This window comes from Myodes glareolus, chromosome 14, assembly GCF_982192425.1.
Source record: "Myodes glareolus chromosome 14, mMyoGla1.1, whole genome shotgun sequence".
Taxonomy (NCBI): domain Eukaryota; kingdom Metazoa; phylum Chordata; class Mammalia; order Rodentia; family Cricetidae; genus Myodes; species Myodes glareolus.
Window position 1 is genome coordinate 18,189,746 of NC_142039.1, and position 13,453 is coordinate 18,203,198.

Here is a 13,453-nt window from a genome sequence, read left to right on the forward strand (position 1 = left end):
GTTCTTAGCTTGTGTAAGCCAGTTTCTGCTAGGGATTTCTGGGAATGTTTGCCTTATGAGATGTGTTGTACTGCTTTGTTCTATCCTTCCTTTACCTGGAATGTGAATGCAATTCCTCCAGTAGCAGCAGCCATAATGTAACCACAAGGACAAAAGCAGTACAGTACAAGGGAAATACAGAAGTCCGGACTTCTGTGGCACCAGTGACATTGAGACACATATATCAACCCTGACATTTATTGTCAAATAATCCTAAGTGACCTGCTATCTAATGTGATAAAGATATAAGACAAAGAAGTAAAAAGAGATGTCATTTAAATATATAAAGTCTTTTAATGTACAGCTTTGTTTTGTGTTGATGCTGACATTTTTACTAAGGGGAAACACAAATAGGACCACTGCAATGCAGTGGTGGGTATATTGGTGACCTGTGATTGCTGTCATATGACTTCATGCAAGTCCATGAATGTTTTCCAAGACTTCACACAGCTTTTAAACATTGTACTCTACTTTGTTTTTTGTTGATTTTGCTAACCTTTTGGGCAACACTAGCAATTCCTAACTCTTTTGATTTTAATTTTTTTGCATACACACAGATGCATATACAGTAAAATAAATATTTCTTAGTAGTCTTAGAAAGTTAGGTAGGTATCTATAAATAGGATTTTACCATTTTTGGGGATTTTCATACTTTACTGCTGAGTTGATACACAGTTATGTGAGAGACTGATAAACAGGAAAGGCAGTTTAAGGGCACAAACTCCAAGCAGACAGAGACTCACTCAGTCCTGGATTTGTTCACCTGTTTGCTGTATGCATCAGGTTCTGAACAGTAGGGTTGTGACACTGGTAACTATTTCACAAGAATGTTGTGAGAACTGAATGGCATGTGATGCATGGGCTTGAGACCTAGTAAAGATGACATGTGAACTGCTGTTAGCTTTCTGTTGAGCTTGTTGCTATTGTTTCACTGTTGTGTATGTTGTATACACGGAAATACAGAAATCTGGATTTCTGTGACACCAGTGACATTAAGACATATATAATCTTCAATCTCTTAGGTGACTGATTGGTGTTTATGTCCTGGACAATATTTATAGCCTTGTGGTCAGCGGTTAGATGCAGTACAGCCGTCTTTATGAATTTCTGTGACAGCACCTGTGGTGACTTGAATAGGAATGGTCCCCGTAGACTAATATTTGAATGCTTAGGGAGTGGAGTTAAGTGTGGCCTTATTGGAGTAGGTGTGGTCTTGTTGGAGGACGTGTATCACAGGGGGCGTGTTTTGGAGTTTGAAATGCCTAAGCCAGGTTCAGTGGCCCCATCCTTCCTGCTGCTTCTGAATCCCGATGTAGAACTCTCAGCTACTTCTCCAGCACCAAGTCTACTCATGTGCTGCCATGCTTCCTGCCCTGACAGTAATGGACTAAACCTGTAAGCTAGTCCCAATTAAATGCTTTCCTTTTTAAGAGTGACTGTGATCATGCTGTCCCTTCACAGCAATAGAACAGTGACGAAGACAGTGCCCGTTTACTTGTGTTTTGAGAGCTCAAGGCAGAGTGATTTGTCTTTAGATTTAGAAATGTAACATTTAAAGTAAGAATTATTTTTAAGGCAAAGTTAATTGATAGGAAGTTTTATCAAGGCTCTATTTAGGAATTTTATTTAGTTTAGATCATATGACATTTTCTTTTTCTCAAAAGAAATTCTCTCTGAGTAAATGAGCCCTTTATTAGCTCATGTGTCATTGAGTAGACATGGTAGAGAGAGCTTTGAAGGAGGACAGCATTAAGACAGTAAGTTTTCGGTCAGTCACACCTTGAGCCTCTTAATATATTCAATGGTTACCTTTGAATTGATAACTTGCTTAAAATTGAGCGGGATGGACTACCTGACAGACTTCCTCTTTCTAGATGGTCAGTAGCAGCTGTGCTGGGTAGTGATGAGAATTCTGCATGTGGCGGCTACTAGCCATATGTGGTTCTTGGAATAATTAAAATTAAATAAGACAGAACTATATCAATCCCTTGATTATATTTGCACAGGGTAAGTGTTCAGTAGCCACAATGCAGTCAGATGGCAGTGCATAGATCTGCATGTCTGGGTTTGCCTTTTGAGTTTAGTATTCACTAGATCACATGCCCTTGAGCAGGTTACTTGGTTCTTGGTATGCCTTAATTTCTTCATAGTATAAAAGGGGACAGATGACCTTTTGTTTGTTTGTTTAAATTTGTGAGACGGGGGTTTTTCTGTGTAGCCCAGGCTGCCCTGGAACTTACTTTGTAGATGAGGCTGGCCTTGAAACAGAGATCTGCCTGCCCTTGCCTCTGATTGCTGGAATTAAAGTTGTGCACTACTCCTGCTGCCACCGCCCAGCAGGACAGAGATTCTTATAAGGTTGTTAATTGTGGAGAAAGTGAGTCAATATTTGTAAAGCAGCACCTGGCAAGCAGGAAAAATGTTTGTTAAATAAACAAATGTTTGTTACATAGATTTATTATACATTTTTATACATTATTATATAGTTATACCTGTTGAATATATTTATAATATGTTTAGTGTACATTATTATACATTTAGATTTATTATATTTTATGATTTTACATTTTTATACATTATATATTTATACATGTTAAATAGAATTATTATACATTTATTATATGTTATTATACATTTAGATTTATTATATTTTATGATTTATTGTTTTGTAATCTTTTTGTTCTTCCTCTATTTTCTGTTGGCTTTTAAAGAAAAGTGAAGTGTACTTTTTATTTTCACATTTTGTCATAATTGAGAACACCTTTTCTACGCTTCTGGACAGAGCAGTACCTTTGCCAGCCCGCGCCTTGCAGTTGCTGGCTTTGTTCCATCCTCATCTAGTCTGTTCCTCCTGTTTCAGCTCATCACAGCCTTTGTTGAAAAATATTTGATGCTGCTGATACCCCTCTTTAGATGGTGTGTAAACTCCTTTAGAATGTGCATCTTATTTATGCACACAATAAATGTTCAGGGTGTGCTTCTTCAATAAGGGAACCATTTAGTTTTGAAAGGTAACTAGTATTTTCATTAATATCAAAACTATATTTTTCCAAGTACTCTCTGAAGTGACAGGAACCCCACACCCATTCCACCATCTGTGATGGCGTCTCTGAAACATGCTGAGAGTATCTCTGCTTCTGTCTATGTCTCTGTGAAGAGGAGCAAGGTATTTCTGTTATTATCATTTGCTTCCCTGCAATACCATGACATGCAAATCACTGATGTCAGCACCTTGTGGATGGCACTTTAATACAGGGTCTGGTCCTGGCTTCTCAATGCTTTAAGTTATCTCTGTGTTTGAGATGACTTGTATGATCAGATACATATTGTGAGTGCTACCTTATGTTGGTGAAGAGTGGATTATTACAAAACTGCAGATACATATCAAATGTATGGTTTTACATGTGAAGGCACTTGGGCCTTGGAGACACTGAGACACTGAAAGTATTTGTGCTTTTTTGGATTTTGTCAGGGTGACTGGGGTAGGAAATACCTGGGCGTGCAAGAGTAGAGATACCCAGCTCCATTTAAAATGACTTAGAGTAACTTTTTGAGCATATTCCCACACACTACCTTATAGTATATATATATTTAATTTTTGAGTATTTTTAATAAGCCATGACTTTGAGTCTTAGAGAAAATTTAGTTTGAAGAATGCAGTGATCCATGTCTGTACTTGTCTGGTGTTTGCTTCCTTATAGTTTATCATCAGTGATGAATGTACATACAAATAATGGGTAATTGGTAAATGTAGTTGGTTGCTTCAGTACTGAGAGCATTCAATTCTTAGTATGACTTTATTACTGAAGCAGACTGCCCAATAGATATTATGAATATTCTCCAGAGAGTAATTTGGGTTTCAGTAGTTATTTAGATTGGTGCTTGGAATTAAGTGTTTGTTTGTACCACTATCATAATATAATTTAAATGTCATTTAAACGTGCTGAAACATCTTCATTCAAGTAACTTGTTACTCTTTGAAAACGGGCTGCTTGAGTATTGTTTCTCTCCTGTTTGGCAGATACCAGATGCAGTGATTAATAAAGGTCATTATACTACTTAGTCATGGAGAGCTTTTAATGATTACCTGAACATCTGCTGGGTTCATCACTGCAGTTACTAGAAACATTAACAAATTATAGATGCTGGATCTTAAAAATATGGCTTAGGCTAATGAAAGTATTTTTTAAGAATGTTTGAATATTCTTGAAGTTTTAAATAATTTTGTGAGGGCCCTTATCTTTCTGTAAAGTGCACAATCCAAAATGTCAATGAAGCAGTGTTTTGGAGTAGTGGTTCTGAAGCTCCTGCTTCCTGCTTATAGTTTCTCTCTCTCTTTGGCTGGGTTTATCTGTGTACACACCTGGTAGGCAGCTATGCTCTCCTGTATGTTGATTACCATGAGAAACCTGAATTTGGAAATGAGAAATTTGAAGTATGACTGAAGAAAAGAAAGAAAGAGACCTTACTATAGTGGGTTCCCATGCACCATAGTTCTGTTTGTGGACTGAGACAACAGAGTGCAGATTGGACAGATGCAGCAGAGGGGTTAGAGAAGAAGTGTACATGGCTGCTAACTCCTGAGAAGATGCTTGGTGTCAGAAGTATGAGAATGATGTGTAGCATTAGAATTGCGTATAGATGGACGAAGCTTATAGCTCGGTGAATGTTTCAAGCTGTACAGATAGATGGACTAAGTAGGGCGGTTACAGTGGCTTGACTAACCAACTCTTTTTACGTTCAGTGTTTGCCTTCGTGAGTGTGGGCTAGCTGCTGTTTTGTATCCTTAGATCCAAAAATCATCAGAAGGAAAAAGAAAAACAAAAAATCTAGAGTGAGTGGTACATGTAAGGAAACCCAGTACTTTCTTCCAAACCACAAACAACCACCACATGACCACCACTGCAAGCTTTTAGGGAATCTGCTTTTTTGTTTTTTCTTTTAAATCTTGCAGCATTTCTGTTAAAATGATTTGGGTTCTTATTAGCAGAGAAGTTATGTGAATATTATATAGGAATCTCCAGTGTTTGACAATTCAGTGGCACACTAATGAAATGTCATTTGCCTGAGACTGGCCACAGTTAGCAATGTGAGTGATGTTTAGTGTGATTGTGTGTTATAGGTAAGAGCCAAGTTGGTAAACTTGAATTGTTTATTTTAAACTTATTTATTGTGTGTGCTTCTGAAGATGAATGTGTAAAGGGGGGGGGGTGAGTCAAATAATCCCAAACTAACTCCAAAAGAGTATTCCAAGATTATTCTTTATTGTAAGGGAAAAATTCGTGGAACAGGAATGTGAGGTCCAACCTCAGGGTGTGGAGCATGGGAACGAGAGAGAGAGAGAGACAGAGAGAGAGAGAGAGAGAGAGAGAGAGAGAGAGAGAGAGCTGGGTGACTGGTGTTTTTCTCTGTGTACCCAAAAAGTCATGCCCCAACCTGGCCAGCCTCTTAAAGGTCATTGGCTGAAGAAGGTTCCCCTTCATGCCTCCAATCTGTGTGCTAGTGCAGATGTGCTTGTGCCCCAGTGAGTGTGGAAGTTAGAGATATTTTTCAGGAGTTGACTCTTTCATTCTGCCTTGCTCAGTCAGGGCCCATCTTGTTTCTGCAGTCACTCCAGGCTGGCTGGCCCAGGAGTTTCTGGTCAGTTCTCCAGTCGCTGCTTCCTGTCTCTCAATAGGACTAATGGTATAACATGTGCATACCACTGCATCTGGTTTTTAACATGGACTCGAGGGGTCAAACTCAGGCCATAAGGCTTGTGTGGCAAGCACCTTTACCTACTGAGCCATATCCCTGGCTCCTGATACATGTTTTTTAGTCTTTATTTCATCTTGATTACCTATTCCAGTCTGTGGCTCAGTGTTGTAAGGAAGTTAATATTTTTTCCTCCATGCACAGTATGCAGTAAGGCCCGTACTGTAGCGTTGTTTCGGTCTCCCCGCTCTACTATAGACTGCCAGTAGAAGAGATATTTATGCACTATAATATGTCCCCACAGCGAGGACGGTGTAATGGAACTGAACAACCTGGGAAAGAAGTTGAAAAGTTTTAAAGAATATGGGTAGTACGATTCTTTGCATGCTTTCGTATGTGTATGCTTGTGTACCATCTGTGTATGAACATGATACCATTATATATCTGTTTGGAATGTGCAGTGGAGAAAGCTTTGAAAATACCATTAACATAGGGGAGTAGGATTGAGAAAGGGAGGAGAGGAATGAGATTGTATTTTTAATTTAAAAGAATTTAAGATTATTATTTGATTATAGCATTTCTCCTTTCCCTTTGCTCCAAGCCCTCCTCTGTACCCCTTCCTGCTCTCCTTCAAATTTATGGCTTCTTTTTTAATTCTTAACTAATTGTTATTGCATGTATGTAACTGTATGACTCTCCATGTGTTTTCCCAAATATAACCTATTCAGTCCAAATAATGCTTCCTGTATATATGTTTTCAGGGCTGACTGTTTGACACTAGACAACCAGTTGGTATGCTTTTCTCTGAGGAGGACCACCTTTCCTCTTCCCAGCTTTCCTCAGTAGCCTGTAGTTCTGTGTGTAGGGTTGATGTCTCATGGACTTTTCTCCATTCAGTGTGGCTTAGTCATTGGTGTCATCCTTGTTCAGCCCACAGTCATGTTGGTGAGACTTTATGGATGGCTGACATTACTAGGAGACATAATCTTACGGTAGGCTCCCTGGTTCTCTGGCTCATAGAATCTTTTCTCATACACTCCCATACCCCTTTTGCAATGTTCTCTGAGCCTAAGGTAAGGGAGTGTTTTGTAGTTGTGTCCATTGGACCTGGGCTCTGCAACTCTGCACATTGATTGGTTGTGGTTTTCTGTAGTTAGTGGTGTTCATCTGTTGCAAAGAGAAGTTTCCTTGATGAGGGCTGAAGACTATTCTGTGGGTATAAGGGCAATTGTTTATAGATTGTTATTAGGGATCATTAGTAAATTAGTGGCTATAGAGTCTCTTCTAATAATCATGACTTCACTAGCATTGAGCAGTTTAGCTAGATTCCTAGTACTAGACATGGTTTCTCTCTTGTAGGGCAGGTCTTAAGTCCAGTTAGAGAGCTGTTGGTTACCACCAAGACAAGCTTCCACTGCTGCATCCTCAGGTCTACCAGAGATTGCAGCTTTCTTGATAGATCTCTTCATGACTTGACTATCTTTCAAGAATGTATTAGCTGGTGGATTAGAAAACTAAGTGTTCTGTGTGAGCTCTAGCAATATTTATTTATTTATTTATTTATTTATTTATTCTTTATTTATTTGGGTGTACATGGTTTGCATATGAAGGTCAGAGAGCAAGTTGTCCAAGTTGACTCTCCTTGCCATGAGGATTCTGGAGACTGAGTTCAGGTCTTCAGGGTTGGTGGCAAGTACCTTTACTTGATAAACCATTTCACTGCCTCCAGTGTAATTTCTTTTTTAATATGGAACACTTAATGAATTTACATGCCATACCTGGACAGGGTCCATGCTAATTTTATCTGTGTCAGTCCAATTTTAGTAATGTGCTGCCAAAGTTATCACTGATGTGACTTTTAAAATATTTTTTTATCATCTTTAATTATGTAGGTGTGTGTGTCTTCATGTAAGTATGTACATGTGAGTTGAGTGTTGGTGCCTGCAGAGACCAGAAGTGTCAGAAACCCAAAGCTGTAGTTGCAGCTATTGTGAGCTGCCTGATGTGGTGCTGGGATCTCAGCTTGATCTTTTGGAAGAGCAGCAAGTACTCTTAACTGTTGAGCCATCTCTCTAGCCCTGTGATTTTCTTTTTTAATGCAAGAAGCACAAGTCTTTTAAAAATATTTTTATCTTATACACATGGGGGTTTTAGGTATATCTGTGCACCACATGCATTCTTTTTGTCTATACAGGACTTTGGATCCCTGGAACTGGAGTGAAGGATGATTGTTTGCTTCCATATAGGTACTGAGACTTGAACTTGGGTCCTCTGGAAGAACTGTCAGTGTTCTTACTCATGAGCCATCTCTCCAGTCCCTATTTTAAGAATTCTTGATGAAATTACTTGAAATTTTATTTTAGCATCTTACCACATATAGACTGTGGTATTTTTCCTAGTCTATAATCAAAATAGATTTTAGTTTAAGTGGTCTTCCTTCCTTCTTCCCTTCCTTCCTTTCTTTCTCTCTCTCTTTTTTCTTTTCTTTCTTTGAGACAGAGTTTCTCTTTGTAACAGTCCTGGCTGTCCTGGAACTCATTTTGTGGATCATGCTGGCCTCGAACTTACAGAGATCCACCTGCCTCTACCTCCAAAGTGCTGGGATTAAAGGCATGAGTCACCACCACCTGGTAGTTTTTATTTCTTTTTATAGTTATTTTTCCCATGACTTTTTAAAAAAGGATTTTTGTATTGTTTTTAAGTGTGTGTGTGTGTGTGTCTGTGTGTCTGTGTGAGCGTGTATACTTAAGTGTAGGTACCCAAGGAGGTTTGAGGTGTCAGATCCCTGCAGAGATGGAATTACAGGTGATTGTGAGCTGGCCAATGTAATGTGGTTGCTGGGAACTGAACTTGGGTCCCGTGGAAGAGCAGCAAAGGCTAAGCCATCTTTTTAACCCCTATCTTCTGACTTATTTAGGCAAGCAATTATTTTCTATATCTTATTTTAATGTATGTTCCCCATCTCTAATTTTCCGTGTCTAGTCTTTAACTTGGAATAAAAGCCACCATCAGTTTGCTCTTACTTGTTTGTAAAAGTCATTCTGAATGAAAATGGGTAAATTAGCTCTGAGTGAAGGTTTTCAGAGACTTGTTTTTGGATAATTACCTTTTTTTTGGAACCCTACTTTTACTTTTTAGAAATCTTTTTCCCTTTCTTCGTTAGCCTCTGGGTCTCTGCTTCTTTGTTATTTGAGACAGCTTGGTAAGTGAAGTGTTGCTTAACTTAAGAAATGGAAGTTGCTATTATTGAGTTTAAAAATGTCCTTAGACTATATACTTTTTTTTAAAAAGGTATTTTTGAAATTTGAATTTTGTTTTGTTTGTCTTGCTGTATAGACCAGGTTGGTTCTGAATTCACAAAAGATTTGCCTATTTCTTCCTCCCAGGTACCGAGCTTAAAAGGAGGCACCCATGTCCAGCCTGAGATTCTAATTCTTTTGCCTTAGAGTGTGAAGTAGACATTGTTATTTGAATCAGTATTGCCTTTAACTTAAATATGCTGAAGCATTAGTATTTTTAATCTATAATTTCCAGAAACTCCTCTAACTCAGTTTGTGTGTTATAGTGTGTGTATTGTAAACAGAGTATATTTATATTGATATATATATGCACACACACACACAGTCTGTGGTTTTAGACAGAATATGTTTACTACTTGAACTCTTAATTTAGGAATTTTAACAGTCTTACTGGCTGTTGTTGCTTCTCTGTGATTTTTCCCCTAAAGTGTTTTTTAAAAAATTAAATTGTGTTAGCATTTGAACTAAGTATGTCATCTAGATAATTATAAAACATCTCCTAATATTAGGCAAAATAAGTTATGCTTAAATGTGGTCATTGTACTTTGGATTTGAACATTAACCAAAAACTCTAGGAAAGCAGTACTCATGTTTGCCCTTCCTTTGTACTAGAAGGGAGTTAATCTGTTTGAGATTTTTAAAATATAGCTTAAGTATGATACCTGCAATTTGACTATGATTAAACGGCAGGGTTTGTTTATAGCAACTTGGCTGAAATAAATCAGTGTGGTGGTCCATAGGAGTAGGAGTTGTTGGAGGGAGAGGCACATTTGAATTGCACAGGTGGAAAGGTGCAGTGACCACAGGGTCAGAGACATTGAAATTAATATTACAGGTGTCCAGGTACAGATACTAGAAGATTACAAGGAATGAGCTCAGTTTCAGGGTGTGCCTTTCCAGTTCTGTTTATCTGCAAGTGTCTTTTCATTAAATTTGGAGGGATGTTCTTAAAAATAGTTGAAATGTTAAGTTGGTAGTAATTTTATTTCAGTATTTTAAGGTTGTTTTTTCACTCTCTTTTTTTCATAGTTTTTGTTTAGGAATTTTATTCCCACTTATTGAAAACTTATCTGGCCCTTTCTCTGCTTTTTAAGATTTCTTCTTTGCCCTTTAATTTTTGCAAGTATTTCTCATAAGTGCCTGGAGTTCTTAATATTAATGGTAATTGATATTGTTTTGTTCTTTTAAGTTTTTTTTATCACTTCTTCAAAAACCACATCTCCACTGCCTTCCATTTCTGGGACTCTGATAATAAATATGCCATACTATTTCCTTGAGTTTTAAGTGTTGCCCATGGTCTCATATCCCTTTTCTTTTTTCTTTTTCTTACAATCTATATGTTTTCAGATTTGTCTAAAAAGTTGATCTTTTCAATTGTATCTAATTTGGTGTCAAATTGAGTTTTTAATTTTAGTGATTGCATTGAATCTGATTCTTGAAAAAAAAATACTTACATGGTGTTGGTTCCATCCCCCCACTTTCTCTCTTCCTTTTCCTCTCATTCCCTTCCTTCTTCCTTGATTGACAGGCATCATGGATTTGTGCTATTCTGTGAACTATCTAGTACTAATTACTAGAGTTGATTAATGAGTGGATGGAGTTGTAGTCTCTTGACATTGGTTTTATGAGTGAGTAATCTGTTATTTCTGTTATTCTTGTCCAAATCACATTTTCTTTATTCTTTACAAGGAAACATAGAAATTCATATTAGTTGTAGAAATGTTCTAAAGGCTTGGATTTAAGTAATGGTTTTATTATTGGCAAGCCATGTATGACTTGGCAATTATTGTACCTTTATTTTGAATTCAACAAATGTTTGAATTCCATGGCCAATATATGGTTGTGGGCTTATATAATAGTGAGACAAATAAAAAATTCAAGGAGATTGAAAAGAATACAAAGAATTTAGTGAGAAATTTTGTGTATAGTGTGAAGGGGAAATTAATTGTTAAAATGACACCAAGCTTTTGAGTTTAAAGCCTGGAATGCTAATGCTATAAGTGGAATAAGTAAATGAGGAGGAATGTTTAGCATTTATGAATTTTCTGCATGATGTAAATTGTATTACTGCAATATAAAAGAGTTTGCTCAATCTTATTCTCATCAAAAAAGTATTGGTTAACTTCACCAAGCCTGTTGTTGTAAAATTCCTAGGACCCGTGTCCACAGGCAGCACTGTAAGATTAGTCTTTAAACCATGTAGTTACACACATTGCAAAACCATGGCTATGCTAAGAACAGTTCAGCACTCAGCAGCATTATTTCCTTATTTTGAAGAGGATTAAGATTGACATCACAGGATTTATGGTAGTGTCCCTTTACAATTTTGAGTTCTATACTCAAGGCTGACTCATTCTGACTCACTGTTTAAATTCACTGTCATTCAAAAACTCTTTCATTCTGTTTTTCTTTTTTTAGGTTTTATTTCTCCCCAATGAATAGAATCATTGTAGAAAGTCTCACATTGCTGAACACAGTCTTTTTTTTTAAAAAAATAAATTGGTGTATATATGCAGTTATATAAGTACATTAAAAGCCTTTACAAATAGTGTCTTGTTTTGCTCTTTGGTCGTAGCAGGAAGTGTAGTCTAGTGAGAGCTAGTAGTGTGTGAGAGTAGTGAGACAACAGACTCCTGTTAGCCTCAAGTGAGACAAGAGACCCTGTTAATTGAATGAACATGCAAGAACTGCATTACTTAGTGGAAATGTACATCCCTTACATAAGGAATGTGCTAAATTTAATTGTAGCTAATTAGTGTCTATTCTAGGAAGTACAGTCAGGCTGAATATCTCAGTTTAGTAAAATAATCACTCTGACACAGCCATTTCAAAAACATTTGATCAAATAAAATTTCAGGAAAGAAATGTGAACACTTCTCAGACTATGTTGGGATCTCAGTTAAGATCCTGGGTACATAAGCCTAACATAGTCTGCTGTAGAGATCAGTGACTTTGTTAGGCTACTGATTGACACTTAACATGTAGTTCGTTGGTTAGGACTTGGCATCAGAGGGGCCAGAGTCTGACCCCTTAGGAACTATGCCCTGCTGTGCCATTAACCTCCCGAGCCAGTTTTTGCATGCTTGCTGTAGTACCTATGTCATCATGGTGTGATTGGCCATTCTGTAATTTTATTGACCAGCAATTAAGTGTCAGGGTCCTGTTCCAGGCACTGGTTAGACTAGCAAATAAAATGCTGCACATTGAGCTGTGAGCTAGAAGAGGAGTTGAAAACAAGCCCCACACAAAGAGATGATGAATTCAGAATTTTCTGTGAAGAAAGACACGGGGTGTCATACAACAGACATTTTCCCGGGGAAGTACTTGTTAGGTTGGAAATGGAAAAGTGGTAGGAGTCAGCCATAGTGAATTTGACAAGGAACAGAAAGTGACTGGCTCCTAGGCACCTTATGGGCTATCACTTAAGTAAAATCTTTAGGAAGCAACTGGCCTCCAAAGTTTGTGCCACAAGGCGTGCAGTGAAAAGCAGGTCCTGTTTGGAAAGCTGTGGGCTGCATGCCCAGCTGGCCGGTGAGCACTTTTTGTTCTGCTCATATCTTTGCTTTGATAACAGTTTAGAAGTGGAAGACTAGAAGATAAATTCTTGAAAATATGAAGTTTGGGTAGAATAAAGCAAAATTTAAAATACTCAGTGATTATCAGAGCTTTTATTTTTTCAGGTTTACTGCTGTGTAACTTTTTAAAAATACGATCCATCCATTTGAAGTACAGCTTGATGAATTTTGGTAATTTTATATAGTCACATAATCACTGTCACTTCCTGATACAGAATAATTCCACCAAGCCTAAATATTTTTTGTTTTCTTGTGCTTTGTGCTCTGACAGCCTCAGGCAGTCACTGCTGCACTTTCTGACACTGTAGATCTGTCTTCTCTAGAATTTCATGTAAATGCATTTACACAGTAGGAGGTCTTTGGGTTTGAAATTGGTGTCAATCTGTGCTATTGATAGTTCTTTTTTTTTGTTGAACAATATTCCAAAGTATGAATTGACCACAATTTTCCAATCTGTTTACCAGCTGACATTTATATGTTCCTAGTTTTGGATTGTATGAATGTCTACACAATCTTTATTAAGTATGTGTTTTCATTTCTTTGGGATAAGTACTTGGCAGTGAGAAGCTGGGTAATGTGGCAAAGTTTACCTTTAACATCTGTGATTCCTCTCTTTAATGTGGCTGAATCATTTTGTCTTCTCACCACTACTGTCTGAGAGTTCTAGATGCTCCTTATTGTTGTCACCTCCTTTCATTCCTTTGACTTTATTTGTAGTAGTATCTCATTGTAGTTTGATTTGCCACCCCCCCCCATGATGGGTGAAGCTGTCTTTGTATAGTCCTTGGCTGTTCAGATATCTTTTGTGATGTGTCTGTTCAAATACATTTTTGCCTATTAAAAAAC

The 13,453-nt window shown here is 37.5% G+C and overlaps 1 protein-coding gene and 1 non-coding gene across 4 annotated transcripts in view; one reads left to right on the forward strand and one right to left on the reverse strand.

Moving 5' to 3' along the window:
- Usp6nl (USP6 N-terminal like) overlaps positions 1–13,453 on the forward strand; it is a 132,424-nt gene that overhangs the window by 32,261 nt on the left and 86,710 nt on the right. The gene's annotated exons all lie outside the window — the stretch shown is intronic.
- Positions 7,475–7,580, reverse strand: LOC125417706 (U6 spliceosomal RNA). Its single transcript, XR_007237230.1, has one exon. It is a non-coding gene; the product is annotated as a U6 spliceosomal RNA (small nuclear RNA).